Here is a 12,836-nt window from a genome sequence, read left to right as displayed (position 1 = left end):
TAGATTATAGATGTTGAGTAAAAGAATCTAATTAATTTAAAAAAATAAAATTAAAAAATAAAAATAAATATGATATATCTTATAGAAGAAGATTAATAGAAAAACTCTTTTTTAAAACCCATACCCCCGTGCTCTAATCAGACCCAACGTCCAAAACTTGTAGAAACCGCCCACTACGCACGACTAAGCAAATTTTTGGCATTCTATTTCTGACTAAGCAAAAAGAGCAAATATGCAATATGAAAATCTATACATGTCATATGAAGATGGTCTGAATCTATTTTGAATATGTGAAAATGATATGAAATTATTCAGTACTCTATTTTGATATGATGTGGCATCCAAAAATTTGTTCATGTCTACACATGAACAAATTTTTGCATTCTGTTTCTGATTATGCAAAACGAGCGAATATGAAATCTAGAAATTTATACATGTTATGTGAAGATGCTTCGAACGTTTTTTGAATATGTGAAAATGATATGAAATTGTTCAGTACTTTGTTTTGATATGATGTGGCAACTAAAAAACACATTTCGCATGACTTTCTGATTATGTTTTTGGTCATGATCTGATGATTTTGATTCTATTTTGCTTTGATATATGACCCTACCACTAGTGATAATAGTGGCCTATGGCCCTGTCACAGGTGATAATAGTGACTCTAGCCTTGTCACGGGATATAATAGTAACCTCTGACTCTGCCATGTGATATACTAGCGGCATCTGTTTTGAGTACAATCGCTTTGGTATCATAGTGATTTATGTTCTACTTGGCTTTCCACACAATGCACAACCCTATCACGGGGTTTAAATATGGTCTATGTTCTGATATAATGCTCTGATATTATATGATAAGATGATGATGTTGAGTCATGTTATGCTAAATGACACTTTTGAATATGAAAGTTTTGAAATGTTGCTCTGATATCCTAACAACATTTTTGTTTTATTTGCATTTTGAAACTAAATTATTTTGTTCTACATTCTAAATTCTATAAATGCTCATATTTACATACTAGCATAAGTTCTTTGATTACTGAGTTGTTGATAACTAACGCCTTATCTCCACAATAATTTTCAGATAATCTGAATATTTCAACTAAGGATCAAGATTAGGAAATGTGGGTTCTGATGACATGGTATGTTGAGAGGTTGACATTTATATTAAGATTTTGTGGTGTTATTAGTTAATTATTTTAGAATAGTTAGTTTAAAACATTGAGATCTATGTGTAATTGGAAATGTAGAATTTATATCTATATGGTGAGATATGATTTAAAGGGACAAGAAGTAATTCTCTGACCTATTTAGGACCGGGGTATTACAGCTAGCATCAAAACTAGGTTTTAGGTTTTGCAGACTATAAAATTTGAGGTTTTAGATCTGATAGGCTTATTTAGTAGGCTTGAGGAAATGACTTGGATAAGATTTGAGGTTTAGATTTTGAAGGTGTACATATGATTGATTGAAATCAATGTGTGAGGTTTTGTATACTATAATATTAGAGGTTTTGGATATTTGTTGGCTTTGGGAAATAATTTTCAGACTTGAGGTGTAGAAACTTAGTAAGAGATGATTCTTTTGATATTTAAGGTTTTAGAATCTACAAGCTTTAGGTAATATGTAATAGTCCGATAGAAATTCAATGGTGGAATTTTTATTGGCTTTAGGAACCTCCTGAAGTCCCATAAGTTTTCATTTTCATGAATCAACTAATCGCATAAGTTTTAATATGATTACGTAGTTAGTGTTATGACTCACTATGGTGTTGAAGTGCAGTTTTTATTATTTAAGGTAGTTAGAAGTTTCGAAATATATTATGGCCTGCGTTATTAGACTCAATTGATTATTTAGGATTTTATGGCGCAATAACCTATTTAAATATTTTCGGATGAAACACTGGTTCGAAACAGTAAATTTATTTTTGAGGCACTTTGGGGCTGAATTTCGATAAAAGATTTTCACTGTAGGTTCATATAAATATTTAGGATTTTTTGGTACTAAGTTTATCATACATTTTTTCGGAGTGAATAGTCACCTCAATAAGCACACTCAGTACAGTGTTTTCAAAATCACAGTGTGGAATGTCTAAATTAAGTTAGAGAAGTTTTATTTGGACACTTGGTATGATCTTAGCCACACATGATGAATAGTATTAGACACTTGGCACCGTGAGGAACTTTTGATGGATTTGAAAGAATCAAGGTGTCAGATCATGGTACCAAAGCAAAAAAATCCTATTCCATCCGACTAATCAAATTGTGCTAAACCATAGAGGGTTTATATCCTAGTAAAACCCTATATGGCTGGAATATGACTAAGAACTCAAAAGCATGGTTGAAACCAAAATCCTAAACAGTTTTATCTAAATTCCAAAGTTGATTTCATAATGCTAACTCAATCAGTTTTTAGCATTGTGTTTAATCTCTTGATTAAATTACTTCTACGTGCTATTAATCCTTCAAATTTATGTTAGAACATCATCATCCAACTTTTTTAACCTTGGATATTTGATTAGACCAAGAGAAATTAGATTTGGGCTTGATAGCAACCCAAACCCTCTTAAAACCTCAAATTTAGGCCCATTCAGTTTAGGCCAATTAAGGCTCACGAAATTGGTCACCTTAACATTGCTTCTTGGCTTAATTTTGTACCCTCACTTGGCTGACCAGATCTTTCAAAAAGGGATGGGCTAAAGGAGCCACCTCACTCTTCCAAATCTACATTCCACCATTTGGAAATATCTTGGGCTGATTTTTGTGTATTTTATTGGGTAAAAAAGGCCAACACTCAAATCTCACTTCAGCCCCATCCTCTTCCATATCTTGTGCAAAACATATCTCTAGCTCACTCCCCATGAAATTAATCTTCCTTTACACTTTTCATTGAAAGAACACTAAACACTCTCTTGGACAGCTTTTAGGAATTCTTTTACACGCCCATTTCAAAACTTTTTCAAGTGTTTTATCACAAAGTTTCCCCATAAAAGTTGTTCCTTTTTTAGTCTAATTTACGTGGATATCTTATTTGTTCTATTTGAAGATCATTTGATTAGTCAAATATTGTTTAAACTCCAGAAAGGTCATTCTAAGCTATAAACTGGAGAGTATGTTATATTTTGGAGTTTTTGACCAAGTCCATGGATAGATCTTGGTCCAAAATTTTTATGGAGTATTTAACATGTGTATATGATTATTGGTTGAGTATTTTTTACATGATTAAAGGTTTTGATGAAATATTTTCTTAGATCTAGAAACTTAGAAACTGGAAGAGGAAAAACAGTTTCTGTTTTGAGAAAGTTTAAATCTTTGGTGGTTTAAACATATTCCAAGGACTTTGATAATTTTATTGAAGGATCCTAAGCATCTTATATACATGTTATAATGTTATTTTGAAAATATTTTATGTTAGTTTCAAATATATGAAATTTTATGCAAAGAGATATTTGGGTTGGCTAAAGTGTTGATGTTCTTGGCTAAATTTATGTTTTGGTTGACTTTTAGCCATGTGATCTTGAATTTTAATCTTAGATTGTTTTAGGATACATTTTTAAACCATGTGATGTTTGGATTTGAAGATTGCATTCTTTATAAATCATGGATCAAGAGGTTGATCAAAATAAGTTAGAAGCAAAAATCAATGGAAATAACATATGAGAATTTCGGCCCTATGGAGTTTTCATAGTTGTGACTAGTTTTAAATTTTTCTAAATTGATATTTGAGTTTAAGATAAAATTTACATGAGGTGTGTAAATTTTGGTGACTTTTGGAGTTAGCATGCAAAATCCTTAAGTTAGTATTAAAATGATCATTTTTCTACATCTAGAGTGTAAAATGGAAATTTTACTCTAAGTTAGTATTTTTCCATATTTCAAATTGTTAGTGATTTAGTTCTAACTTTTATAATCACTAATTACAGCTCCTCATGATCGCGCTTGAGCTTTCATAAAAAATGCAGAGATCGAGGTAAGTTAGCTTTTAACTTACTAGCAGTTTACTGTATATGGGTGATAAGTAAAAGAACTACAGTGTATGTATATATGTTATCATATATGCCATGCCATATCAAGTTCTCACATATTTTTTTGTTACACATAATTTATTCTATCACGAATTATTCATCTGTTATACAAGATATTTTGTCACATATTGCTATACAATGCAAGTGTATTATGTTAAGTATGTCATTTGTTACATGTAAGTCATGTCACGTAAAGTTCACTATTGCAAGTATGCTATATTATAAACTGTTGTCTGTTGCATGCCATGTCCAGTTATGAAATGTTTCTGTCCCATGTATGTCCTCGTGCAGTTAAATTATTGTACAATTTATTGTGACTACACCATTATGATAATCCCATGAGATAAGAATACACCATCATGGTAATCTTCAAGAGATAAGAATAAACAATCATAGTAACCCCATGAGATAAGAATACACCATCATGGTAACCCTATGAGATAAGAATAAGCAATCATGGTGACCCCATGAGATAAGAATAAGCAATCATGATGAACCCATGGGATAAAAATAGGCAATCATGGTAACCCCATGAGATAAGAATACACCATTGTGGTAACCCCATGAGATAAGACTAAGCAATCATGGTGAACCCATGAGGTAAGAATAAGAAATTATGGTCACCATGAGATAAGAATAAGTTTCAGATCAAGTTCATGTTAAGTCAAGTTTCAGACCAAGTGCATGTTAAGTCAAGTTTCAGATCAGATTGTGGATAACCGTCGTCTTTCATTCTAGAGAGAGAAGCTCTCGCCTCTCTCTAGAAAGCAAGTCAGAAATCCTCAACAGAGGGAGGTGGGAGCCTCGGCTCCTCCCTCCCTCCCCTCTTCCTTTTTCATGTTCTTTTTTACTTTTGTTTTCCTGCTTTCCTAGTTTAGTCTGGTTGTGTTTTGTGTCGGCTCTTACATACAAAGAGTGCCGGATGTTCGTCTAGGCCGTTTCTGCAGAACAAGGGGAGGAGGGGATGGTGGGAAAGAGGTGGTGTGGGACGGAGCTTGATGCTCTGTTTTGGTACGGGCGTTCATGGGTCGTTTGTGGATGTCCTGCTCCGGGGATCATTCGGTGGTCCTTCGGCGTAGGTGGGGGGTAAACGGCGAGGAAGGAAGGCATACGGTGAGGGAGCTGGAGAAGTGGTTCGAGGCGAGGCGGGGCTACTCTGGGTATGGTTCGAGTTGTGGGTTATGGGTCTGAGCTGGGGATGGCGGTCCTTGGCCGGGGCGAGACGGCGTCCATGGAAGAGGTTGATGGCGACGGAGCTTTGCTGCTCTGTTTTTGGCTTGTGGTTTTATGGGTTGCCGTGCGTTCACCTGGGTCAGTGACGCTTCCCTTGCATCGGGGTGGAGCGGCCGGCTCGTGTGCAGGATGGATTACAGGGATAGTGGGTGGCGGCGGAAGAATGAAACGATACAACCCTAACGGGTTGGGTTGGGCTGGGCCCCCACGGGCACACACGCAGGGTCTTGGCTTGGGCTGGGCCCCCACGGCACACAAGCCCTTTATCTGTTTTTTTAAGTTTCTGGTTTTTGTAAGCTGTATTAGGTTTTATTAATAATAAATACGCTGGAGTCCCACTCCTTTTTAGAGGAATGTGGGTGTTTTGTCCTACTCCTCTTTTGGAGGAATGTAGGTGTTGGTACTCTTCCTCCTTGAGAGGATAGAGTGTGGTTGTACTCCTCCTCCTTGAGAGGATGGAGCGTGGATGTACCTTTTTTCTTTAGAGAAAAAAGGTGGTTTTTTAACTCTGTTTTGACAGAGCGCTTTCTCTTTTGACTGTTGTCAGGAGAGAAGGTGTAGAAGTTTAGATAATGTCCGTCACAAAGAAATTTGTTGACGGGGAAGCTCCTGAGCAGTTGCGTTAGTTGACTTATAGTCTGGTTCTCCTGTATTGATAAGTCACAGTTGTAACTTCGTTATGAATGAATGCACTGAAGCATATTTCCATCAAAAAAAAAAAAAAAAGTTTCAGATCAGATTCATGTCAAGCAAGTCGAGTTTAGTTCATGTTTCAGATTAACTTATGTCAGTTATGCTATGTCATATGTGAGTTATGTTATGCTTTATGTCAATTTTTGTTATGTTATGCTATGTCAGATGTGAAGTTAGGTTATGCTTTATCTCAATTATGTTATGTTATACTATGTCAAATGTGAAGTTATGCTATGTCATATGTGAAGTTATGCTATGCTTTATGTTAAGTTATGCTATACTTACTTATGATTGTGATTATGCTTTCATACTTTTATTGCCATGCATGCATTATTAACTTGTGTGGAGGTTCCTTTTGTAACGGGTTGGGCTTGGGCTGGGTCATTGGACTGGGCTTGGGTCATTGGTCTGGGCTTGGGTCATTGGCTTGGGCTGGGCTTTCTATTTGCACAGCCCTTTCCTGGCCTTTTGTGGTTTATTTGTTTTCCTTGTTTTTTTGTTCTGTTTTAGTTTTTATAATAAGATTTTATCTAGAGTCCCACTCCTTTTTAAAGGAAGGTGGGTGTTTGTCCTACTCCTCCTTTGGAGGAGGTAGGTGTTAGTACTCTTTCTCCTTGAGAGGAGAGAGTGTGGTTGTACCTCTCTTCGTTGGAAGAGAGGTCGTTTTATCTCTGTTTTAACAGAGAGCTTTTTCTCTTGACTGCTGTCAAGAGAAGAGGTATAGAAGTTTAGACAATGTCCGTCACAAAGAAATTTGTTGATGGGGAAGCCCCTGAGCAGTTGCGTTAGTTGGCTTACAGTCTGGTTCTTCAGTTTGTTAAGTCACAGTTGTAACTTCGTTTATGAATATATGCAGTGAAGCATTTTCCATCAAAAAAAAAAAAAAAACTTGTGTGGAGGTTTTTTGTTAGCTTGCTGAGATTGTAATAGTCCCAACTACCATTTTTCCTGAATGGTAGATCTTGTTACAGAATTTGGTAGAGAGCCTAGGATCGACCAGCTAGAAACGGTCGACTAAGTGACAATGCAACATCGATAATAGTATACCTATTAACTTAAATTACTACTTGTACTTATGGAGTTGAATCTCTAGTATTCTTTTGATCACAAATGATTTAAACTAGTGTTGTGATCTTTGTTACGTAGTATGTCATTATGTATGAAGTATGTTTTAAGTATTTGGGATATTTTCAATTTGGTGCATAGTATTGCTAAATAAAAAATTTATCCGCTGTGAATATTACATAATGCTAGATACATGTTAAAAATATTACATCTTATATGTCATGAATGGGGGCAGGTAATATTGCGTTACATGTCTCGATGTTTGAAATGTCTGTCCGATACTAAACGAATTTGGGAGCGTCACATAATATGTCCTATGAAATTTGAGGTCTTAGAAGTTGTAAATTTAATGAAATGGTTTCCTAATAATCGATGTTTTAGATAAGAATTAAGGTTTAGATTTTAGAGTTGTACATAAGCTTGAATTAGGGCTATAAGCTAGTCAGTTTGGACTAAAGAAACCAAACCGGTTCGGTTCGGACTGAAGTTGGGACCGAGTGGTCTTGGTCCCAAAATGTGTGGATCGATTGAAATTTGGTCCAGTCGAGTCTAAAAAATTTTGGACCAAACCGAATGGACCGAACCCTATATATATATTTTTAAAAAACATTTTTGATAATTTAATATATTATTTTTATATAGTAATTATATAAGTTAATGCTGTAATTTTCATCTTTTTATTAGGAAGAGGACGGCACTAATTTTGATCTAATTTATTATTATTGACCATATAAAGTATTTTTTTTATTGAGTTAGTTACATAATCTACATTAATAATTTACTTAATTTTAATTTAGTAATTTAAATAAATTCTTTTATTAATTTATTTGGAAAAAAAATTAATAAAAGAATTTTTTATTAATAAAAATTCCACCTTAGTTACCGATCCAATTCGGTCCGTATGGATGTCGATCTGGTCTAGTCCAGGAAAAATGATTTCAGTCCATCACCCGAGATCGATTTACACCCCTAACTTAAAAGAATACTAGGCCTCAGATTCAATAGATTTTAATGTATGAATTAAACAGATATGGTGCTTACTTTCTGATTAAATAGGTAAGTTTGCCTAGATGTCAAGTTTAAGAGTAGCTGAGGTGAATTTTGTATGTAGGCTTTAATCAAAATGGCGTGGTTCAAATTGAACGAACAATTGAGGAGTATGTTTACTTTAAGCTAGTTTAGTATATGTGAAAGTGTGATACCCCGTTTTTACGTGTATTTTCACTAAATGAGTGTTTTTAATTTAATTAATATAGTAGTTCTTTTATTTTAAATTAGTTTTATTTTATTTGATGTGTTGTTTAATTTATTTTAGTCGTTTTATGTTTTTAAAATCGTTTTCGGCCGATCAGTTTTTGATTTCCGGAAGTGAGGACTGGACCTCATTTCTTTTCCCTCATCTTTTCTTTTTCCCTTTTTCTTTCTTTCTTCTTCCTCCTCCTTCCCATGCTGCTTCTTCCCTCTTCTCATCGCCGGTTTGTTGCCCGCCCAGAACCGCCACTGCCGACCGGCGTGGCCGTCACCACCCCACCAAAAAATCCCCCTCCGGCTGATGATCACCCCCACCAATTTCTAGCTCCATCTGTGCCGCCGATCACCTCCTACAGCCCCTTCTTTTTGCATGATTTTGAGCCATTTCCGGCATCGTCTCTCCACCTCTGGTCGCCATCTCTTCACCACTTCTTCCTCTACCTCTTGCCGTCCTAACCCACCCAATTCCAGCCCCAAACTCAACTCCGATTTGGCCTTTTTCCACTTCCACTGCCATTTCCACCGCCAAAGCTTACTTCCTGTAGCTTCATAAACATCTCAAGACCATTCCCTATCAATTTCGTGTCTTGGTTGTCCTCGTTCGAAAGTGAATAATTTGCTACCCACGGCCACAGTGTAAAATAAACTATTACATTGCTTTTTCTCCGCCGTTTGCAACGCCGCGAGCTTCCAAAAAATACGTTATAACGCTGTAAGTATTTTCTAAACTCTACTTTTAGATTTAAATATATTTTGCTCTTACAATTATTTATCTGATTGGTTGGTTGATTCCGGACTGAGTCCGAGGAGTTCGGGGGTCGGATGGATTGAGGACGGAGTTGTTTGGTTGATGTTGATATTTTTTTGAGATATTTGTACCTTAATGTTTGCATTGTATAGTGCACGCATGTTCATGTTTAAAAAGGGAAAAACCAGGTTTTCGTGTAGTTGCATGCATGTACATGTGTTTGTAAAATGAAAACTGGGCTTGTAAGCGAGAAATTATTTATGGTATATGTAAACGGTTGGATGGACTGGTTTGAGTCAGAGGCACGCAGCATAGGGATGGTGGTAAGCAGGGACGGTGGTAGAATCCCGCCTGTGATTCCCGCCTACGATGCACGCGTAGGGATGGTGGTAAGCAAGGACGGTGGTAGAGTCCAGCCTGCGATTCCCGCCTACAGTGCTTTGATGGTTTGGTTTTTGGGCCATTATCGAGGATAATGGCAAGGTTATGTTTAAAGGATGTGTTCTGGGCCAAAATGGATTTTTTGGCGTGCGTGGAAAAAATATCGTTTTACGGGTTATGTGCATTGGCATTCTTTCATGCATATTATTTGAGTTTTAATATGCTTTTATCTAGTGATGTTTGGATCTTTCTTACCTGCGGCACCATTTTTGATACCGTAGATTTTGATGCAGAGATCGAGGAGGAGGAGGAGGCTGAGCCCGAGGATGCGGCTGAGGCTGAGCCTGAGGATGCGGCTCCGCCAGAGTTTTGATTTGGGAGTTTATGCCATGTTGTTGGTTTGAAACTATATTTATATCTTGTAATATTTTATTATGTATGTCTTGAACGGCTTTGTATTAAACAATAACAATTCTGGTATTTAGTTTATGACTTTGCTATTCGCTGCATGTTTCTTTGTGCACATTTGTTACTTATACACACATTTGGTACTTGGTGATAGGGTGGTGACCCGTGATGTCACCATCCGGATGTCTCGATTTTTCCATGTCCGTACGTGGGGATTTGGGGGCGTCACAGAAAGAACAAGTAAGACAATAAGTTGCCGATTTGTTATATATAAAAATACATCTTAATATTAGATACATTTACATTAAATTATAATTTTAAACATTCCCTTTGAAACGTTTAACCAAGTATGAGTCTTCCAGAATGGCAGCTCAACATCATGTTCGAAATCTTGTGGTCTTGAACTCGACAAATGATGAGGGCAGGTGACCTGTAGAGTAGTTCAATCAGATGCACACTCCCACTTTTGATGGGCGAGGCGATTAGACCCTAGCAGAGGATTGGATTCAAGACATTGGAGAAATACTTCTTGTCCTAAACTACAATTATCAGCAAAAAGTATTGTACTCTGCCTTCAAGCTGACAGGTGGAGCTAAAAGATGTTGGATATGAAAGAGAACCAACAGGGAAGTTGATGGCAGGGGAGTTGTTAGCTGGCCCCACTTCAAGCAGTTTTCCTTTGGTTGTTTCTTTCCAAGATCGGTCAAAGGTGCTAGGGCCAGTGAGTTTGCTAACTTAGTGCAGGGACTATGATAGTACACCAATATGCAGCCTTATTTGTTGAACTCTCGGGCTTTGCCTCATACCTAATCCTCGATGAGGAGAAGAAGATGTAGAAATTTAAGGAGGGACTGAATTATCCGATATGAGTGAGTGGTGGCCCTCTAGATCTAGAATTTCTCAAAGTTGATGGATAAGGCCACAATACTCGAGCAAAGCCTCGAGAAAAGTGCTGAACTTCAGGAGTAGAGGACGAGGTCAAAGAGATTGGGGTTTCCCTCGAGCGAGAATCAAGAACCATGAAAGAGGAGAGAGGTAGTGAACAACCCATGCTAAACATAGGTCTAGGACAATCAACGAAATAACCCTTGCAAGTCATGCAATATTGTACACTTTGGAAAATGCATAAAGGAAACAAGACGGTGTTTTCGGTGGGGTAAGCATAGCCACCTCATGAGAGATTTTCCAAAGCAATCAGATGGTAGTGTGAATCCGAACCTGCCTCGAAGGACTGACTTCGCAACATGAGACAAGAATCAACAAAATAAAGTATCACCCTAAGTTCAACACAATACAGGTACTCTACACCTTTTCTCCTTGAAAGCAATTACTATAGTTGAGTTGGGGTTAACCGTTCTTACATTTTTATTGGAATTTTGCTACGTTTCATAGCATAAAAGATTGAGATTCAGATTGCAAAGTGAAATTATCCAAGTACCCCCATATATGCACAGAAATATCTACCAATTCACTTGAACAAATTAGTTAGATCTCAATCTTACAATTATTTACTTAATCAAACATATAAAGTAAATAATCAAATTTGTATGACACAACGATTAGTGATGAAGAGATTTTCATTTGAATAACTCTTTAAAGGTAAAACTCTATGGGGCAGCTAAATCCAAAAAAGTCAATTTTATTATTTCAAAATCACATTACAAGCAAGATTTTAATTACAAAAGCTTTGTTAATTAACTCTCTTAGTTGACTCGACAAACTACCTATTTGCCTTTACCTCAGAGAGTCAGAAGTAGTCAGAATCTTTGGTGGTCTTCAAATATTAGCTTTTCTCCTAGAACTCAAGTGGTTGAAACTCAATCACTCAATTCTCTAACATGGTAGTCTAAAATAAAAGGATAAAAAAAACACATTCTGAATTACATTTCAATCTAACTAAAATAAAAGGAAACAAGATTAAATTTTCTACTACTGTTGTTGTTACTCCCCCTCAACTCTACTCCCCCTTTTTGTCATCAATCGGCCATGGAGATCTATTCCTTTGCATTAGAATCAACAACATTTTTCATGACATGCTGCATGTCCAATGAGAGTTGAACCAGTCAATCATTTGCCTGTACACAATATGAACGAACAACAACAATTTGATGCTCTAATTTGAACTGATTTGCCTCCCATTTTTTAGTAAAATTATCAATATTTTTAGAGAGAAGAATGATCTGCTCAAGGACTTGAGAAATAGGGATGTAAGGCTTGGGACGAGAAGAGGCATACTCAATTGGTTTGGGGTCTCTTCTTAGTCAAAATTGCCTCAGACTTGACAACCACTGTAAGGGCTGAAATAGAACCAGCCATCTTCATTGTGGGCTCATTTTTCCTAAGAGGAACTTTGGCTTTCATAGCGAATTTGGTGATCAAGCTGCCAAAGGGTATATTTAAATCTTTTTCCACATGTGATCGATGAATAATATCTATTACATGGCGTGGAAAATCTATTGAAACACCAGTAGCCAATGCATGCATAAAATAGGCTCTTTCTAGTGTAATTTCAGTATGTCGGCTAATGGGCAAAAAATTGGACAACACAATTTTGGCAAGTAGGCAGAACTGGGGGAGCATATTATTGAGGGGAAGTTGATTGACCTTAGCAATTCATTTAGGGAAATTAGGGCCAACAAGATGTAACACTTGCTGCCAAAGACTCTAAAATACTTTACCATGGGCTTTTTATTTTTCCTCAAACCATAAGGTGTATGCTTGGTGTCGAGCCTCAAGACCACTCTATTCAGAATATGACTTGTTGTGTTTATAGCTTCCCCAATATAGTGCCATCTTTTTGTTGCTCAACATAGTTCGGGCCATTTCTTGAATAGCTCTATTTTTCCTTTCCACCACTCCATTTTGTTGTGGAGTGATTGGAGTAGAAAATTCCTGATGTATGCTTTGTTCATCACAAAAAGAAGAAAAGTTAGTATTCCCAAATTCTCTATCATGATCATTACGTATTCTTGAGATAGAACATCCTTCTCTATTTGTAGTCTCTTTAATAGCTTCTTGGCAAGGTCAAATGCT

Source organism: Carya illinoinensis, chromosome 2 (assembly GCF_018687715.1).
Source record: "Carya illinoinensis cultivar Pawnee chromosome 2, C.illinoinensisPawnee_v1, whole genome shotgun sequence".
Classification (NCBI taxonomy): Eukaryota; Viridiplantae; Streptophyta; class Magnoliopsida; order Fagales; family Juglandaceae; genus Carya; species Carya illinoinensis.
Note: the sequence above shows the minus strand (reverse complement) of the source record.